This window comes from Leuresthes tenuis, unplaced genomic scaffold, assembly GCF_036924035.1.
Source record: "Leuresthes tenuis unplaced genomic scaffold, fLeuTen1.0.hap1 SCAF_21, whole genome shotgun sequence".
Classification (NCBI taxonomy): Eukaryota; Metazoa; Chordata; class Actinopteri; order Atheriniformes; family Atherinopsidae; genus Leuresthes; species Leuresthes tenuis.
The window spans coordinates 15,078,922-15,095,720 of NW_027325375.1; the positions used below are offsets into that span (position 1 = coordinate 15,078,922).

The 16,799-nt window shown below is 41.2% G+C and overlaps 1 non-coding gene across 1 annotated transcript; it reads right to left on the minus strand.

Annotated features, from left to right (window-relative positions):
* Positions 1 to 1,580: 1,580 nt before the first annotated feature.
* Positions 1,581 to 1,694, minus strand: LOC140280596 (U5 spliceosomal RNA). Its single transcript, XR_011909537.1, has one exon. It is a non-coding gene; the product is annotated as a U5 spliceosomal RNA (small nuclear RNA).
* Positions 1,695 to 16,799: the final 15,105 nt, after the last annotated feature.

Here is a 16,799-nt window from a genome sequence, read left to right on the forward strand (position 1 = left end):
ATATGCCCTGAAGTAAAATCGAAGTCTTATCCACTTTAAAATCTACCCCTGCTCTTTTTCTATCTTTCCTGCTCAAGATACAGTTAAAATCCCCTCCTAGGAAAGGTACTTGCCCTAGCATGTAAAGCTGTATATCTTCTAAAAGGTCATACCTTTCATTTTTTCCATTGAAACCATAAATATTTAAGAGGTTAAAGTCTTGCCCCATAAAATTCAAGTGTGCTAAAAGTGCCCGTCCGTCTCTCACCACTGTGCTACCTTTCACCAGAACATGCGGATTTTTAATTAGAATGGCCACACCATCATTTTTATTTTGATTTGAGCCACTCCATATCGATAAATGGGGCCACATTTCCTCCCATTGTCTATGGTTTTTTAAAAAAGGTAGTCCACATTCTTGTATTAAAAACACATCTGATTTTATGGAGTCTAAGAAGGATAAAATACTCTGGGCTCTTGTCTTTGATTTCACACTTCTCACATTTAGTGTTGAGAAGGTGAGAACCATTAAAAGCATAAAGGAAAGTAGGTATGTCATTTTCGTTTTTCTAAGTTATAAAAACAAATTACACACAGGTTATTTCTTGGGAAACTAGCTCTTCCTTCATTTCTTTAGGTGAAAAGTGAGTAGGGTGATCTATATTTCCTTTTCGGACTCTCGGTGTTGGCCTCTGACGCAATGTTGCATTTAACTTTGAGTCCCTGGGGGTCGATTGCAGACCTGAAGTTAAAAAGGAGACCTCATTTTGTGAGTCGGAGGGGAAGACTCTAGGTTCTTCCACTGAAGAACTGTCTGAAAGGGACCTAACCCTTCCCCTCTTCTCTGATACCACTGGGGAATCAGAGGCTCAGATGCCGTCCTCTTCGGCTGTTGACCTTCGGGGAGGTGAGTATCTTCACTAGACTCACCTGTCTGCTCTTCCTCCTCATTTAGCGTAGCTCCACCCTCTGCCTGTGAATTCTCACAGACTTCAACACTGAGTGGTGAGGCCTCTACAGGCCCCTCCCCTTTTTGCTCCTCACTTCCAATCCAAGCTTTTGGCGGGAAGTTTGAATTTATTGGGTCAACCTCTTCACTTTGTTCACCAACTGCCACCTTTGGTCCTTCTCTTTGTTGGCTTGACTGTGGCTTTACCGTCTTTAATTTGTTGGCAAAAGATTTAGGGCAATCTCTGAAGAGGTGATTTAATTCTCCACAGAGATTACATTTCCTGCCATTTGGACACTCTCCAAAAGTTTGCCCAATTTCTCTGCTCTTCCCACATAACACCTTGGTACAAGCCTCAACCAGGTGCCCATGCTCACCACACTTGCGGCAGAACTTGGGCTGCCCCTGGTAGTGGATGTAACCTCGGTTTTCAAGGTGGCCAGAGTGTCGCCCACCCGCTGCACTGAGCACTCTTCAGCCCTTTTAAATGGTATAACTTTGCACTCCCGCACGCTCCAGCAAGCACCATTCAAGCAACAACTTTGCACTCCAGCTTCGAACATCGGCACAGTCGCAACAAGTAAGGCGACTCTACTCAGAGAAGTCACTCTGCACAGTAAGAAGATTTCTTTTGCACAGACAGAAAGGGCTTCACCCGCAAAGGTAAAGCCTGCCAAAAATAGAAACAACTCATTAGTGCTGCTCTCCACAGAAGTCTTTAGTAAAAGGCGAAAGACTTGTACGTTATGAAGAGAAACCAGAGTACGATTATCCGTCACTGCGGGAGCAGGGCATCAGGCTAGTTGCCATAGCCACCTTCCCCATGGTGAGCTTTGCTTGGTTGAGACGCTTGCTCCCCCCCCCCCCCCCCCCCCCCCCCCGCTCCTCGGCTGACCAAGTAGGAACAATCTATTCGATGGCTGCCTTGTCTTTTACTCTGTGCAAAAGACAAGGCAGCAGCAAAAGCACCACGGGAAAACCGTATTGAGGCTTTGTTCTGACCGCTCATTCGGTGTCGCGTTTCTTTCAAGCAATTCTCCCGGTTAGCCGACACTCGGCTCGCTCCCATAGCCGTGTTAAAGTCTACTTCGCATTCACTCTCTTTTCTCTGCAGACTCTTGGGATTTTATCTATAAAATGAATTCCTTCACTCAAACTATGTTAAAACTGCTTTGTCCTTCATATTTACCATGTCTAGAAAGATTTAAACAAAAAAAAAACAACGTTGTACTTTGCAGTAAAAGAAAGAGCAAATCTAAAGTTTCAGGAATCCGAGAATAAGCTTACTTTCATGAGTGCTTCACGATTTCGGATTTTGCTATAAAATGAATTCCTTCACTCAAACTAAATTAAAACTGCTAAACCGCTAATCTGTTACATGTAAGGCAGATGTCAAATTCACCGAAATAGGATCTAAGGGTATTCGGCCAATCGAGCTGTAGCAGCTTTGGTAAAAGAGTATAAGTTGAAGAGTTTGTGAATAAAGGTGTGCGCACACATAGTGAGCTGTAGGAAAATAGGCAGGGAGCAATGCCGGCTGGGGTATATGTTCTTGTATGTTGTCTGACTGTTTGATTTGAATGTGTTGTGTAAGTGTCCTGTTGAATGTTACATGTTTGGGCTTTGACACTTCACTGTGGTTGTTAACTGTGTGGTGTGTCCTGAAATGTTATATGTTTGGGCTGTGTGACATGCTTAATGCTTGTCAGTAGCTACCCACTTATTCATATATAGCAACTGACAACATAAGAAGTCTGGACATACTTTGATAGTAGTTGTAGAAGTATCCTTATTGATAATAGATAAACTAATTCATAGTGATAGAACAGTAGATGAACAGGTGCCTGCACATGTCTCACGAAAATAAAATGGGTGTATGATTGCTGACGGCAGAGCAATACTGCCAAACTTATGAGTTCTTGTGGCAAACTTGATTCAGTGTCTTGACGTGTATACGCTGTTTCGCTGACTTGATTGTCACAAGAAACAAAGTGTGTTTGATAAGATCCGACCATTTTATTACGGGAGGATCAGTATGTATGGATTCTGATGTGACTGATAAACCCATTCGTATCGTAAGCATAATCTAATACGTGAGACAACGCCCTGGCACACAATCAAAAAAAAAAAGGAGAGAGCGGTTTTGTGTCCCCACAGTCCATAATGTAGAAAAGAGAGAAAAAAGCCTTTCTGATTTGGTGTGTGTGCTCACAGTGCAGAGTGTAGAGAAAAGAGAGAAAAGAAAGCCGTTTTGGTGTCACAGGTGTTGTGACTTACACACACACATTTCTGAATTGAGAAAGGAAATTATTTTAGAGGAAGCACTAGAGTTTAGATCCCACATTTGTTGATAGGCATTCATTTATTTCTTCACTTCTGATGAAGTTTCAACAATAAACAACAAACTTTGTATTATGAGAAAGAACCAGACTCATTCTTCAGGAATCCGAAAATAAGCTCTATTTTACGAGTTATGCACGAATTCGGATTCTCCTATAAAACGAATTCCTTAACTCTAACCAAGTTAAGACTGCTTTGTCCTTCATATTTATTCATGTCTAATCAAGTTTCAACGATAAACAACGTTGTACTTTGTACTTCTTCAGCAATAAGCATCTCTCGACATATGACGAAATACAGATTTTGCTATAAAATTAATTCCTTCTATCAACCTGACTTAAAACTGTTTGTCCTCCTTATTTATCCACTTCAAATCAAGTTTCAACAATTAAAAAAATGTTGTAGTTTGAGAAAAAACAACTTAATCTTAAGCAATCAGTAGGGTAAGAAAGGGTAAGAAAAGCTGCAAATGCCAACCATACATCACTAAAAGGTGGAGCGGAAGTATTCGGCTGCAAGTAGGTGCGAATGCCTGACAATGTATGATCAAAAGAGGGAGCAGAGGTTTTCGGCTGCAAGGTCTGAATGTCCAACCATAATTTGTAAAAACCGGGGAAGAAAAGGCAAGAAAGCCCGACTATACACCATCAAAAGCGGGAGCGGAGGTGTTCGGCTGCAAGTAGGTGTGAATGTTCGACCATAATTTGTAAAAAGCGGGTAAGAAAAGGTTCGAATGCCCGACTATATATTAACCAAAGCAGGAGGAGAGGTCTTCGGATAAGAGTGGGTGAGAATTTACAACCATAATCTATAAAATGCGGTGAAAAAAAAGGTGTGAATACCCCATAGAACACTAAAAGGTAGAGCGGAAGTGTTCGGCTGCAAGAAGGTGTGAATGTCTGACCATAGTTTGTAAAAAGCGGGTAAGAAAAGGTTCGAATGCCCGAACATACACCATCAAAGGAGGGAGCGGAGGTGTTCCGCTGTAAGAAGGTGTGAATGTCCGACCATAGTTGGCAAAAAGCAGGTAAGAAAAGGTTAAAATACCCGATTGTACACAATCAATAGCGGGAGCAGAGTTGTTCCGCTACTAAAAGGTGTGAAAATCCGACCATGGTTTGTAAAAAGCGGGTAAGAAAAGGTGCGAATGCCCGACAATGTATGATCAAAAGAGGGAGCGGAGGTTTTCGGCTGAAACAAGGTCTGAATGTCCATCCATATTTTGTAAAAATCTGGGAAGAAAAGGCTCGAAAGCCCGACTATACACCATCAACAGCTGGAGCGGAGGTGTTCAGCTGCAAGAAGGTCTGAATGTCCATCAATAATGGCTAGAAAACATGGAAGAGAATTTTCGAATATCAAACCGCACATGATCATAAGCGGGAGAGGAGGTGTTCAAATGCAAGAAGGTGTGAATGTCCACCCATAATTACTGCAAAATGGGTAAGAAAAGGCTCGAATGCCCAACCATACATGATCCTAACAGGGAGCGGAGGTGTTTGGCTGCGACAAGGTGTGTATGTCAACCCATAATTAATGAAAAGCGGGCAACAAGTAGGTTTGAATACCCATCATCAAAAGCAGGAGTGGATGTGTTCGGCTACAAGAAGGTTTGAATGTCTGACCATAGTTTGTAAAAAGCGGGTAAGAAAAGGTTCGAATGCCCGAACATACACCATCAAAGGAGGGAGCGGAGGTGTTCCGCTGTAAGAAGGTGTGAACGTCCGACCAAAGTTTGTAAAAAGCAGTGAAGAAAAGTTTCGAATATCCAACCAAACATAATCAAAAGCGGGAGCAGAGCTGTTCGACTGCAAGTAGGTGTGAATGTCAGATCATAATTTGCAAAAAGCTGATGAGAAAGGGTGAGAATGCCCGACTATACACCATCAAATGCGGGAGCGGAAGTGTTCGGCTGTGAGTAGGTGTGAATGTCAAACCATAATTGCTGAAAAATGTGTTAGAAAAGACTAGAATGCCGGACCATACATCATCAAAAGCGGGAAAAGTGGTGTTCGGCTGCAAGTAGGTGTGAATGTCCAGCCATAATTACTCACAAACCGGTAAGAAAAGGTAGTATTGCCAGACCATACATTATCAAAACAGGGAGCGGAGGTGGTTCAGCTGCAAGGTGTGAATGTCTGACTAAAGTTTATAAAAAGCGGGTAAGACAAGGTGCGAATGCCTGACAATGTATGATCAAATGAGGGAGCGGAGGTTTTCGGCTGCAAGGTCTGAATGTACAACCATAATTTGTAAAAACCGGGGAAGAAAAGGCTCGAAAGCCCGACTATACACCATCAAAAGCGGGAGCGGAGGTATTCGGCTGCAAGTAGGTGTGAATGTTCGACCATAATTTGTAAAAAGCGGGTAAGAAAAGGTTTGAATGCCCGACTATATATTAACAAAAGCAGGAGGAGAAGTCTTCGGATAAGAGTGGATGAGAATTTCCAACCATAATCAATAAAATGCGGTGAAAAAAAAGGTGTGAATACCCCATAGAACACTAAAAGGTGGAGCAGAAGTGTTCGGGTGCAAGAAGGTGTGACTGTTCGACTATATTTGGTGAAAAGCAGGTGAAGCAAGGTCTGAATGCCCAACCTTACATCATCAAAAACGAGATCAGAGGTGTTTGGCTGCAAGAAGGCCATAGTTTGCCAAAAGCGGGTAAGCTGCGAATGACCGACTAAATATCAACAAAAGTGGGGGCGGAGGTCTTCGGATGCAAGTGGGTGTGAATATCCCACCATACAAGTATGGTGGAGAGGAAGCTGTGAATGGCCGACCATAGTAAAAAGCGGGTGAGAAAAGGTGCGAATGTCCAATCATACATGATCAAAACAGGGAGCGGAGGTGTTTGGCTGCGACAAGGTGTGTATGTCCACCCATAATTAATGAAAAGCGGTCAACAAGTAGGTTTGAATACCCATCATCAAAAGTAGGAGTGGGTGTGTTCGGCTACAAGAAGGTTTGAATGTCTGACCATAGTTTGTAAAAAGCGGGTAAGAAAAGGTTCGAGTGCCCGAACATACACCATCAAAAGAGGGAGCGGAGGTGTTCCGCTGTAAGAAGGTGTGAATGTCCAACAATAGTTGGTAAAAAGCGGGTAAGAAAAGGTTAAAATACCTGACTGTACACAATCAATAGCGGGAGCGGAGTTGTTCGGCTACAAGAAGGTGTGAAAGTCCGACCATGGTTTGTAAAAAGCAGTTAAGAAAAGGTTCGAATATCCAACCAAACATAATCAAAAGCGGGAGCTGAGCTGTTCGACTGCAAGTAGGTGTGAATGTCCAGCCATAATTACTCACAAACGGGGGAAGAAAAGGTAGTATTGCCAGACCATACATGATCAAAACAGGGAGCGGAGGTTCAGCTGCAAGGTGTGAATGTCTGACTATAGTTTGTAAAAAGCGGGTAAGACAAGGTGCGAATGCCCAACAATGTATGATCAAAAGAGAGAGCGGAGGTGTTCGGCTGCAAGGTCTGGATGTCCAACCATAAATTGTAAAAACCGGGTAAGAAAAGGCTCGAAAGCCCGACTATACATCATCAAAAGCGGGAGAGGTGGTGTTCGGCTGCAAGAAGGTGTGAAAGTCCGACAATAGTTTGTAAAAAGCGGGTAAAAAAAGGTTCGAATGCCCGAATATACATCATCAAAAGCGGAAGCGGAGGTGTTCGGATGCAAGAAGGTGTGAACGTCCGACCAAAGTTTGTAAAAAGCAGTGAAAAGCGAGAAAAAGCATTTCGTGAGTTCTGCATGATTTGGGATTTTGCTTATAAAATGCATTACTTCACTGAAACCAAGTTAAAACTGCTTTGTCCTTCCCTATTCATCAATGTCTAGATCGACTTCAACAAAGAAAAACATTGGACTTTGCAGTAGAAGAAGTTGAAATCCATCTACACATTGATAAATATGAAGGACAAAGCAGTTCCCACTCGCCCATAAGAAAATAAGCTTATTCTCGGATTCCTGATCCTTCAGTGTTGCTCTTTCTTCTACTGCAAAATACAATGTTGTTCTTTGTTGAAGTCGATCTAGACGTTGATAAATATGAAGGAAAAAGCAGTTTTAACTTGGTTTGAGTGAATGAATTCATTTTATACATAAAATCCCAAATCATGCAGAACTCCTCAAAAGGGGCGTATGGCTTAATCACAAGTGTGGTTCTTTCTCATTCAGGGTAGTATGAGGAAGTTTATGCTTGAAATATATGTAGAAATGGGTACATATGAAGGACAAAGCAGTGTTAACTTAATTTGAGTGAAGGAATTCATTTTATACATAAAATCCCAAATCATGCAGAACGTATGAAAAGAAGCTTATTCTCGGATTCCTGATCCTTCAGTTTTGCTCTTTCTTCTACTGCAAAATACAATGTTGTTCTTTGTTGAAGTCGATCTAGACATTGATAAATATGAATGAAAAAGCAGTTTTAACTTGGTTTGAGTGAATGAATTCATTTTATACATAAAATCCGAAATCGTGCAGAACTCATGAAAATAAGCTTATTCTCGGATTCCTAAAACTTTTGATTTGCTCTTTCTTTTACTGCAAAGTACAACGTTGTTTTTTTGTTTAAATCTATCGAGACATTGATAAATATGAAGGTAAAAGCCGTTTTAACATAGTTTGAGTGAAGGAATTGATTTTATAGATAAAATCCCAAATCATGCAGAACGTATGAAAAGAAGCTTATTCTCGGATTCCTGATCCTTCAGCTTTGCTCTTTCTTCTACTGCAAAATACAATATTGTTCTTCGTTGAAGTCGATCTAGACATTGATAAATATGAAGGAAAAAGCAGTTTTAACTTGGTTTGAGTGAATGAATTCATTTTATACATAAAATCCGAAATCGTGCAGAACTCATGAAAATAAGCTTATTCTCGGATTCCTAAAACTTTTGATTTGCTCTTTCCTTTACTGCAAAGTACAACGTTGTTTTTTTGTTTAAATCTATCGAGACATTTATAAATATGAAGGTAAAAGCCGTTTTAACATAGTTTGAGTGAAGGAATTAATTTTATAGATAAAATCCCAAATCACGCAGAACTCCTCAAAAGGGGCGTATGGCTTAATCACAAGTGTGGCTCTTTCTCATTCAGGGTAATATGAGGAAGTTTATGCTTGAAATATATGTAGAAATGGGTACATATGAAGGACAAAGCAGTGTTAACTTAGTTTGCGTGAAGAAATTCATTTTATACATAAAATCCGAAATCGTGCAGAACTCATGAAAATAAGCTTATTCTCGGATTCCTAAAACTTTTGATTTGCACTTTCTTTTACTGCAAAGTACAACGTTGTTTTTTGTTGAAATCTATCTAGACATTGATAAATACCAGCCGAAACTCTGCTGCCGCTTTTGATAATTTATGGTTGGGCATTCTTACCTTTTCTTACCCACTTTTTACAAATTATGATCTTACATTCACACCTACTTGCAGTCGAACACCTTCTCATCCACTTATGATCATGTGCGGTTGGGCTTTCGCACCTTTTCTTACCCATTTTTCAGTAATTATGGGTGGACATTCAGACCTTCTTGCAGCAGAAAACCTCCGCTCCTCTTTTGATCATACATTGTCGGGCATTCACACCTTGTCTTACCCGCTTTTTACAAACTTTAGTCGGACATTCAAACCTTCTTGCAGCTGAACCACCTCCGCTCCCTGTTTTGATCATATATGGTCTGGCAATAGTACCTTTTCTTACCCGTTTGTGAGTAATTATGGCTGGACATTCACACCTTCTTGCAGCCGAACACAACCTCTCCCGCTTTTGATGATATATGGTCCGGCATTCTTACCTTTTCTAACACATTTTTCAGCAATTATGGTCGGACATTCACACCTACTCACAGACGAACACCTCCGCTCCCACATTTGATAGTGTATAGTCGGGCATTCTCATCCTTTCTCATCAGCTTATTTCAAATTATGATCTGATATTCACACCTACTTGCAGTCGAACAGCTCTGCTCCCGCTTTTGATTATGTTTGGTTGGATATTCGAACATTTTCTTAATGCTTTTTACAAACTTTGGTCGGAAGTTCACACCTTCTTACAGCGGAACACCTCCGCTCCCTCCTTTGATGGTGTATGTTCGGGCTTTAGAGCCTTTTCTTACCCACCTATTACTTACTATGGTTGGACATTCAAACCTTCTTGTAGCCGAACACATCCGCTCCTGCTTTTGATGATGTATGATTTGGCATTCGCACATTTTCTTACCCATTTTTCAGTAATTATTGGTCGGACATTCAGACCTTCTTGCACCTGAACACCTCTGCTCCCGCTTTTGATGGTGTATAGTCGGGCTTTCGAGCCTTTTCTTCCCCGATTTTTACAAATTATGGTTGGACATTCAGACCTTGCAGCCGAAAACCTCCGCTCCCTCTTTTGATCATACATTGTCGGGCATTCGCCCCTTGTCTTACACGGTTTTTACAAACTTTAGTCAGACATTCACACCTTGCAGCTGAACCACCTCCATTCCCTGTTTTGATCATGTGTGGTCTGGAAATACTACCTTTTCTTCCCCCGTTTGTGAGTAATTATGGCTGGACATTCACACCTACTTGCAGCCGAAAAACCACCTCTCCCGCTTTTGATGATGTATTGTCCGGAATTCTAGTCTTTTCTATCACATTTTTCAGCAATTATGATCTGACATTCACACCTACTTGCAGTCGAACAGCTCTGCTCCCGCTTTTGATTATGTTCGGTTGGATATTCAAACCTTTTCTTAACTGCTTTTTACAAACTATGGTCGGACGTTCACACCTTCTTGCAGCCGAACACCCCCGCTTCCGCTTTTGATGGTATATATTCGGGTATTCGAACCTTCTCTTACCCGCTTTTTACAAACCATGGTTGGACTTTCATACCTTCTTGTAGCTGAACAACTCCACTCCTGCTTTTGATGATTTATGGTTGGACATTCGCATCTTTTCCTACCCATTTTTCAGTAATTATGGGTGGATATTCACATCTTATTGCAGCTGAACACCTCCTCTCCCGCTAATGATCATGTAAGGTTTGATATTCGAAAATTTTCTTTCATGTTTTAAAGCAATTATTAATGGACATTCACACCTACTTGCAGCCGAACACCACCTCTCCCGCTTTTGATGATGTATGGACCGGCATTCTTACCTTTTCTAACACATTTTTCAGCAATTATGGTTGGAAAATCACACCTACTCACAGCCGAACAACTCCGCTACCGCATTTGATGGTGTATAGTCGGGATTTCTCACCCTTTCTCATCAGCTTTTTGCAAATTATTCTCTGACATTCACACCTACTTGCAGTCGAACAGCTCTGCTCCCGCTTTTGATTATGTTTGGTTAGATATTCGAACCTTTTCTTAACTGCTTTTTTACAATCTTTGGTCGGACGTTCACACCTTCTTGCAGCCGAACACCTACGCTTCCGGTTTTGATAGTGTATATTCGGGCATACGAACCTTTTCTTACCCACTTTTTTCAAACCATGGTTGGACTTTCACACCTTCTCTTAGCTGAACAACTCCGCTCCCTCTTTTGATTGTGTACAGTTTGGTATTTTAACCTTTTCTTACCCGCTTTTTACCAACTATAATCGGACATTCACACCGTCTTACAGCGGAACACCTCCGCTCCCTCTTTTGATGGTGTATGTTCGGGCATTCGAACCTTTTCTTACCCGCTTTTTACAAACCAGGGTCGGACTTTCACACCTTTTAGTAGCCGAACAACTCCGCTCCCGCTATTGATTGTGTACAGTCGGGTATTTTAACCTTTTCTTACCCGCTTTTTACCAACTATTGTTGGACATTCACACCGTCTTACAGCGGAACACCTCCGCTCCCTCTTTTGATGGTGTATGTTCGGGCATTCGAACCTTTTCTTACCCGCATTTTACGAACTATGGTCGGACATTCAAACCTTCTTTTAGCCGAACACATCCACTCCTGCTTTTGATGATGTATGGTTGAGCATTCGCACCTTTTCTTACCCATTTTTTAAAAACTATGGTCGGACATTCACACCTTCTTGCAGCTGAACACCTCCTCTCCCGCTTATGATGATGTGTGGTTTGATATTCGAAAATTTTCTTTCATGTTTTCTAGCAATTATTGATGGACATTCAGACCTTCTTGCAGCTGAACACCTCCGCTCCCGCTTTTGATGATGTATAGTCGGGCTTTCGAGCCTTATCTTCCCCGGTTTTTACAAAATTATTGTTGGACATTCAGACCTTCTTGCAGCCGAAAACCTCCGCTCCCTCTTTTGATCATACATTGTCGGGCATTCGCACCTTCTCTTACCCGCTTTTTACAAACCAGGGTCGGACTTTCACACCTTTTAGTAGCCGAACAACTCCGCTCCCGCTATTGATTGTGTACAGTCGGGTATTTTCACCTTTTCTTACCCGCTTTTTACCAACTATGGTCAGACATTCACACCTTCTTACAGTGGAACACCTCCTCTCCCGCTTTTGATGGTGTATGTTTGGGCATTCGAACCTTTTCTTACCCGCTTTTTACAAACTATGGTCGGACATTAAAACCTTTCAGCCGAAAACCTCCGCTCCCTCTTTTGATCATACATTGTCGGGCATTCGCACCTTTTCTTACCCACTTTTTACAATTCATGGTCGGACTTTCACACCTTTTAGTAGCGGAACAACTCTGCTCCCGCTATTGATTGTGTACAATAGGGTATTTTAACCTTTTCTTATCTGCTTTTTGCCAATTATGGTTGGACATTCACACCTTCTTACAGCGGAACACCTCCGCTCCCTCCTTTGATGGTGTATGTTCGGGCATTCGAACCTTTTCTTACCCGCTTTTTACAAACTATGGTCAGACATTCAAACCTTCTTGTAGCCGAACACATCCACTCCTGCTTTTGATGATGGGTATTCAAACCTACTTGTTGCCCGCTTTTCATTAATTATGGGTGGACATACACACCTTGTCGCAGCCAAACACCTCGCTCCCTGTTAGGATCATGTATGGTTGGGCATTCGTACCTTTTCTTACCCATTTTGCAGTAATTATGGGTGGACATTCATACCTTCTTGCATTTGAACACCTCCTCTCCCGCTTATGATCATGTGCGGTTTGATATTCGAAAATTCTCTTCCATTTTTCTAGCAATTATTGATGGACATTCAGACCTTCTTGCAGCTGAACACCTCCGCTCCAGCTGTTGATGGTGTATAGTCGGGCTTTCGAGCCTTTTCTTCCCAGATTTTTACAAAATATGGATGGACATTCAGACCTTGTTTCAGCCGAAAACCTCCGCTCCCTCTTTTGATCATACATTGTCGGGCATTCGCACCTTTTCTTACCCGCTTTTTACAAACCATGGTCGGACTTTCACACCTTTTAGTAGCGGAACAACTCTGCTCCCGCTATTGATTGTGTACAATCGGGTATTTTAACCTTTTCTTACCTGCTTTTTGCCAACTATGGTCGGACATTCACACCTTCTTACAGCGGAACACCTCCGCTCCCTCCTTTGATGGTGTATGTTCGGGCATTCGAACCTTTTCTTAACCGCTTTTTACAAACTATGGTCAGACATTCACACCTTCTTGCAGCCGAACACTTCCGCTCTACCTTTTAGTGTTCTATGGGGTATTCACACCTTTTTTTTCACCGCATTTTATAGATTATGGTTGTAAATTCTCACCCACTCTTATCCGAAGACCTCTCCTCCTGCTTTGGTTAATATATAGTCGGGCATTCGAACCTTTTCTTACCCGCTTTTTACAAATTATGGTCGAACATTCACACCTACTTGCAGCCGAACACCTCCGCTCCCGCTTTTGATGGTGTATAGTCGGGCTTTCGAGCCTTTTCTTCCCCGGTTTTTACAAATTATGGTTGGACATTCAGACCTTGCAGCCGAAAACCTCCACTCCCTCTTTTGATCATACATTGTCAGGCATTCGCACCTACTTGCAGCCGAATACTTCCGCTCCACCTTTTAGTGATGTATGGTTGGCATTTGCACCTTTTCTTACCCTTTCTTACCCTACTGATTGCTTAAGATTAAGTTGTTTTTTCTCAAACTACAACATTTTTTTAATTGTTGAAACTTGATTTGAAGTGGATAAATAAGGAGGACAAACAGTTTTAAGTCAGGCTGATAGAAGGAATTAATTTTATAGCAAAATCTGTATTTCGTCATATGTCGAGAGATGCTTATTGCTGAAGAAGTTCTTTCTCATTCTACAAAGTACAACGTTGTTTATCGTTGAAACTTGATTAGACATGAATAAATATGAAGGACAAAGCAGTCTTAACTTGGTTAGAGTTAAGGAATTCGTTTTATAGGAGAATCCGAATTCGTGCATAACTCGTAAAATAGAGCTTATTTTCGGATTCCTGAAGAATGAGTCTGGTTCTTTCTCATAATACAAAGTTTGTTGTTTATTGTTGAAACTTCATCAGAAGTGAAGAAATAAATGAATGCCTATCAACAAATGTGGGATCTAAACTCTAGTGCTTCCTCTAAAATAATTTCCTTTCTCAATTCAGAAATGTGTGTGTGTAAGTCACAACACCTGTGACACCAAAACGGCTTTCTTTTCTCTCTTTTCTCTACACTCTGCACTGTGAGCACACACACCAAATCAGAAAGGCTTTTTTCTCTCTTTTCTACATTATGGACTGTGGGGACACAAAACCGCTCTCTCTTTTTTTTTTGATTGTGTGCCAGGGCGTTGTCTCACGTATTAGATTATGCTTACGATACGAATGGGTTTATCAGTCACATCAGAATCCATACATACTGATCCTCCCGTAATAAAATGGTCGGATCTTATCAAACACACTTTGTTTCTTGTGACAATCAAGTCAGCGAAACAGCGTATACACGTCAAGACACTGAATCAAGTTTGCCACAAGAACTCATAAGTTTGGCAGTATTGCTCTGCCGTCAGCAATCATACACCCATTTTATTTTTGTGAGACATGTGCAGGCACCTGTTCATCTACTGTTCTATCACTATGAATTAGTTTATCTATTATCAATAAGGATACTTCTACAACTACTATCAAAGTATGTCCAGACTTCTTATGTTGTCAGTTGCTATATATGAATAAGTGGGTAGCTACTGACAAGCATTAAGCATGTCACACAGCCCAAACATATAACATTTCAGGACACACCACACAGTTAACAACCACAGTGAAGTGTCAAAGCCCAAACATGTAACATTCAACAGGACACTTACACAACACATTCAAATCAAACAGTCAGACAACATACAAGAACATATACCCCAGCCGGCATTGCTCCCTGCCTATTTTCCTACAGCTCACTATGTGTGCGCACACCTTTATTCACAAACTCTTCAACTTATACTCTTTTACCAAAGCTGCTACAGCTCGATTGGCCGAATACCCTTAGATCCTATTTCGGTGAATTTGACATCTGCCTTACATGTAACAGATTAGCGGTTTAGCAGTTTTAATTTAGTTTGAGTGAAGGAATTCATTTTATAGCAAAATCCGAAATCGTGAAGAACTCATGAAAGTAAGCTTATTCTCGGATTCCTGAAACTTTAGATTTGCTCTTTCTTTTACTGCAAAGTACAACGTTGTTTTTTTTTTTGTTTAAATCTTTCTAGACATGGTAAATATGAAGGACAAAGCAGTTTTAACATAGTTTGAGTGAAGGAATTCATTTTATAGATAAAATCCCAAGAGTCTGCTGAGAAAAGAGAGTGAATGCGAAGTAGACTTTAACACAGCTCTGGGAGCGAGCCGAGTGTGGGCTAACCGGGAGAATTGCTTGAAAGAAACGCGACACCGAATGAGTGGTCAGAACAAAGCCTCAAGACGGTGTTCCCGTGGTGTTTGTGGCTGCCTTGTCTTTTGCACAGAGTAAAAGACAAGGCAGCCATCGAATAGGGCCTGATTGTTCCTACTTGGTCAGCCGAGGAGCAAGGGGGGGGAGCAAGCGTCTCAACCAAGCAAATCTCACCAAGTAGGAACAATCGGGCCCTATTCGATGGCTGCAACACCTGAAAGAGATATTGATGCGAGACCCGATCAAAAGCTTTTTCAAAGTCTAAATTTAAGATGACAAGCCGGGTGTTTCTGTCTCTAGTGTAATCAATGATGTCTCGAATCAGTACGAGGCTGTCGGTGAGTTGTCTCTCTGAGATGGCACAAGCCTGGTCTGGGTGAATTACCTCCTCTAAAACAGAGGACATCCGTGTCGTTAAAACCTTGCTGAAAAGTTTACAGTCAAAGTTTAAAAGTGTGATGGGCCTCCAATTCTTTAGGTCAGTCTTATCATTTTTCCGAATTTTCAGATGAACAGGTGCCTGCACATGTCTCACGAAAATAAAATGGGTGTATGATTGCTGACGGCAGAGCAATACTGCCAAACTTATGAGTTCTTGTGGCAAACTTGATTCAGTGTCTTGACATGACATTGACAATCAAAAAAAAAGAAAAAAGAGAGCGGTTTTGTGTCCCCACAGTCCATAATGTAGAAAAGAGAGAAAAAAGCCTTTCTGATTTGGTGTGTGTGCTCACAGTGCAGAGTGTAGAGAAAAGAGAGAAAAGAAAGCCGTTTTGGTGTCACGGGTGTTGTGACTTACACACACAAATTTCTGAATTGAGAAAGGAAATTATTTTAGAGGAAGCACTAGAGTTTAGATCCCACATTTGTTGATAGGCATTCATTTATTTCTTCACTTCTGATGAAGTTTCAACAATAAACAACAAACTTTGTATTATGAGAAAGAACCAGACTCATTCTTCAGGAATCCGAAAATAAGCTCTATTTTACGAGTAATGCACGAATTCGGATTCTCCTATAAAACGAATTCCTTAACTTAAACAAAGTTAAGACTGCTTTGTCCTTCATATTTATTCATGTCTAATCAAGTTTCAACGATAAACAACGTTGTACTTTGTAGAATGAGAAAGAACTTCTTCAGCAATAAGCATCTCTCGACATATGACGAAGTACAGATTTTGCTCTAAAATTAATTCCTTCTATCAGCCTGACTTAAAACTGTTTGTCCTCAAGTTTCAACAATTAAAAAAAAATTGTAGTTTGAGAAAGAACAACTTAATCTTCAGCAATCACTATAAAAAGAGGGTAAGAAAAGGTGCAAATGCCAACCATACATCACTAAAAGGTGGAGCGGAAGTATTCGGCTGCAAGTAGGTGTGAATGTCCGACCATAATTTGTAAAAAGCGGGTAAGAAAAGGTTCGAATGCCTGACTATATATTAACAAAAGCGGGAGGAGAGGTCTTCGGATGAGAGTGGGTGAGAATTTCCAACCAAGATCTATAAAATGCGGTGAAAAAAAAGGTGTGAATGCCCCATAGAACACTAAAACGTGGAGCGGAAGTGTTCGGCTGCAAGAAGGTGTGAATGTCCGACAATATTTGGTGAAAAGCAGTTGAAGCAAGGTCTGAATGCCCAACCTTACATCATCAAAAGCGAGATCAGAGGTGTTTGGCTGCAAGAAGGCCATAGTTTGCCAAAAGCGGGTAAGGTGCGAATG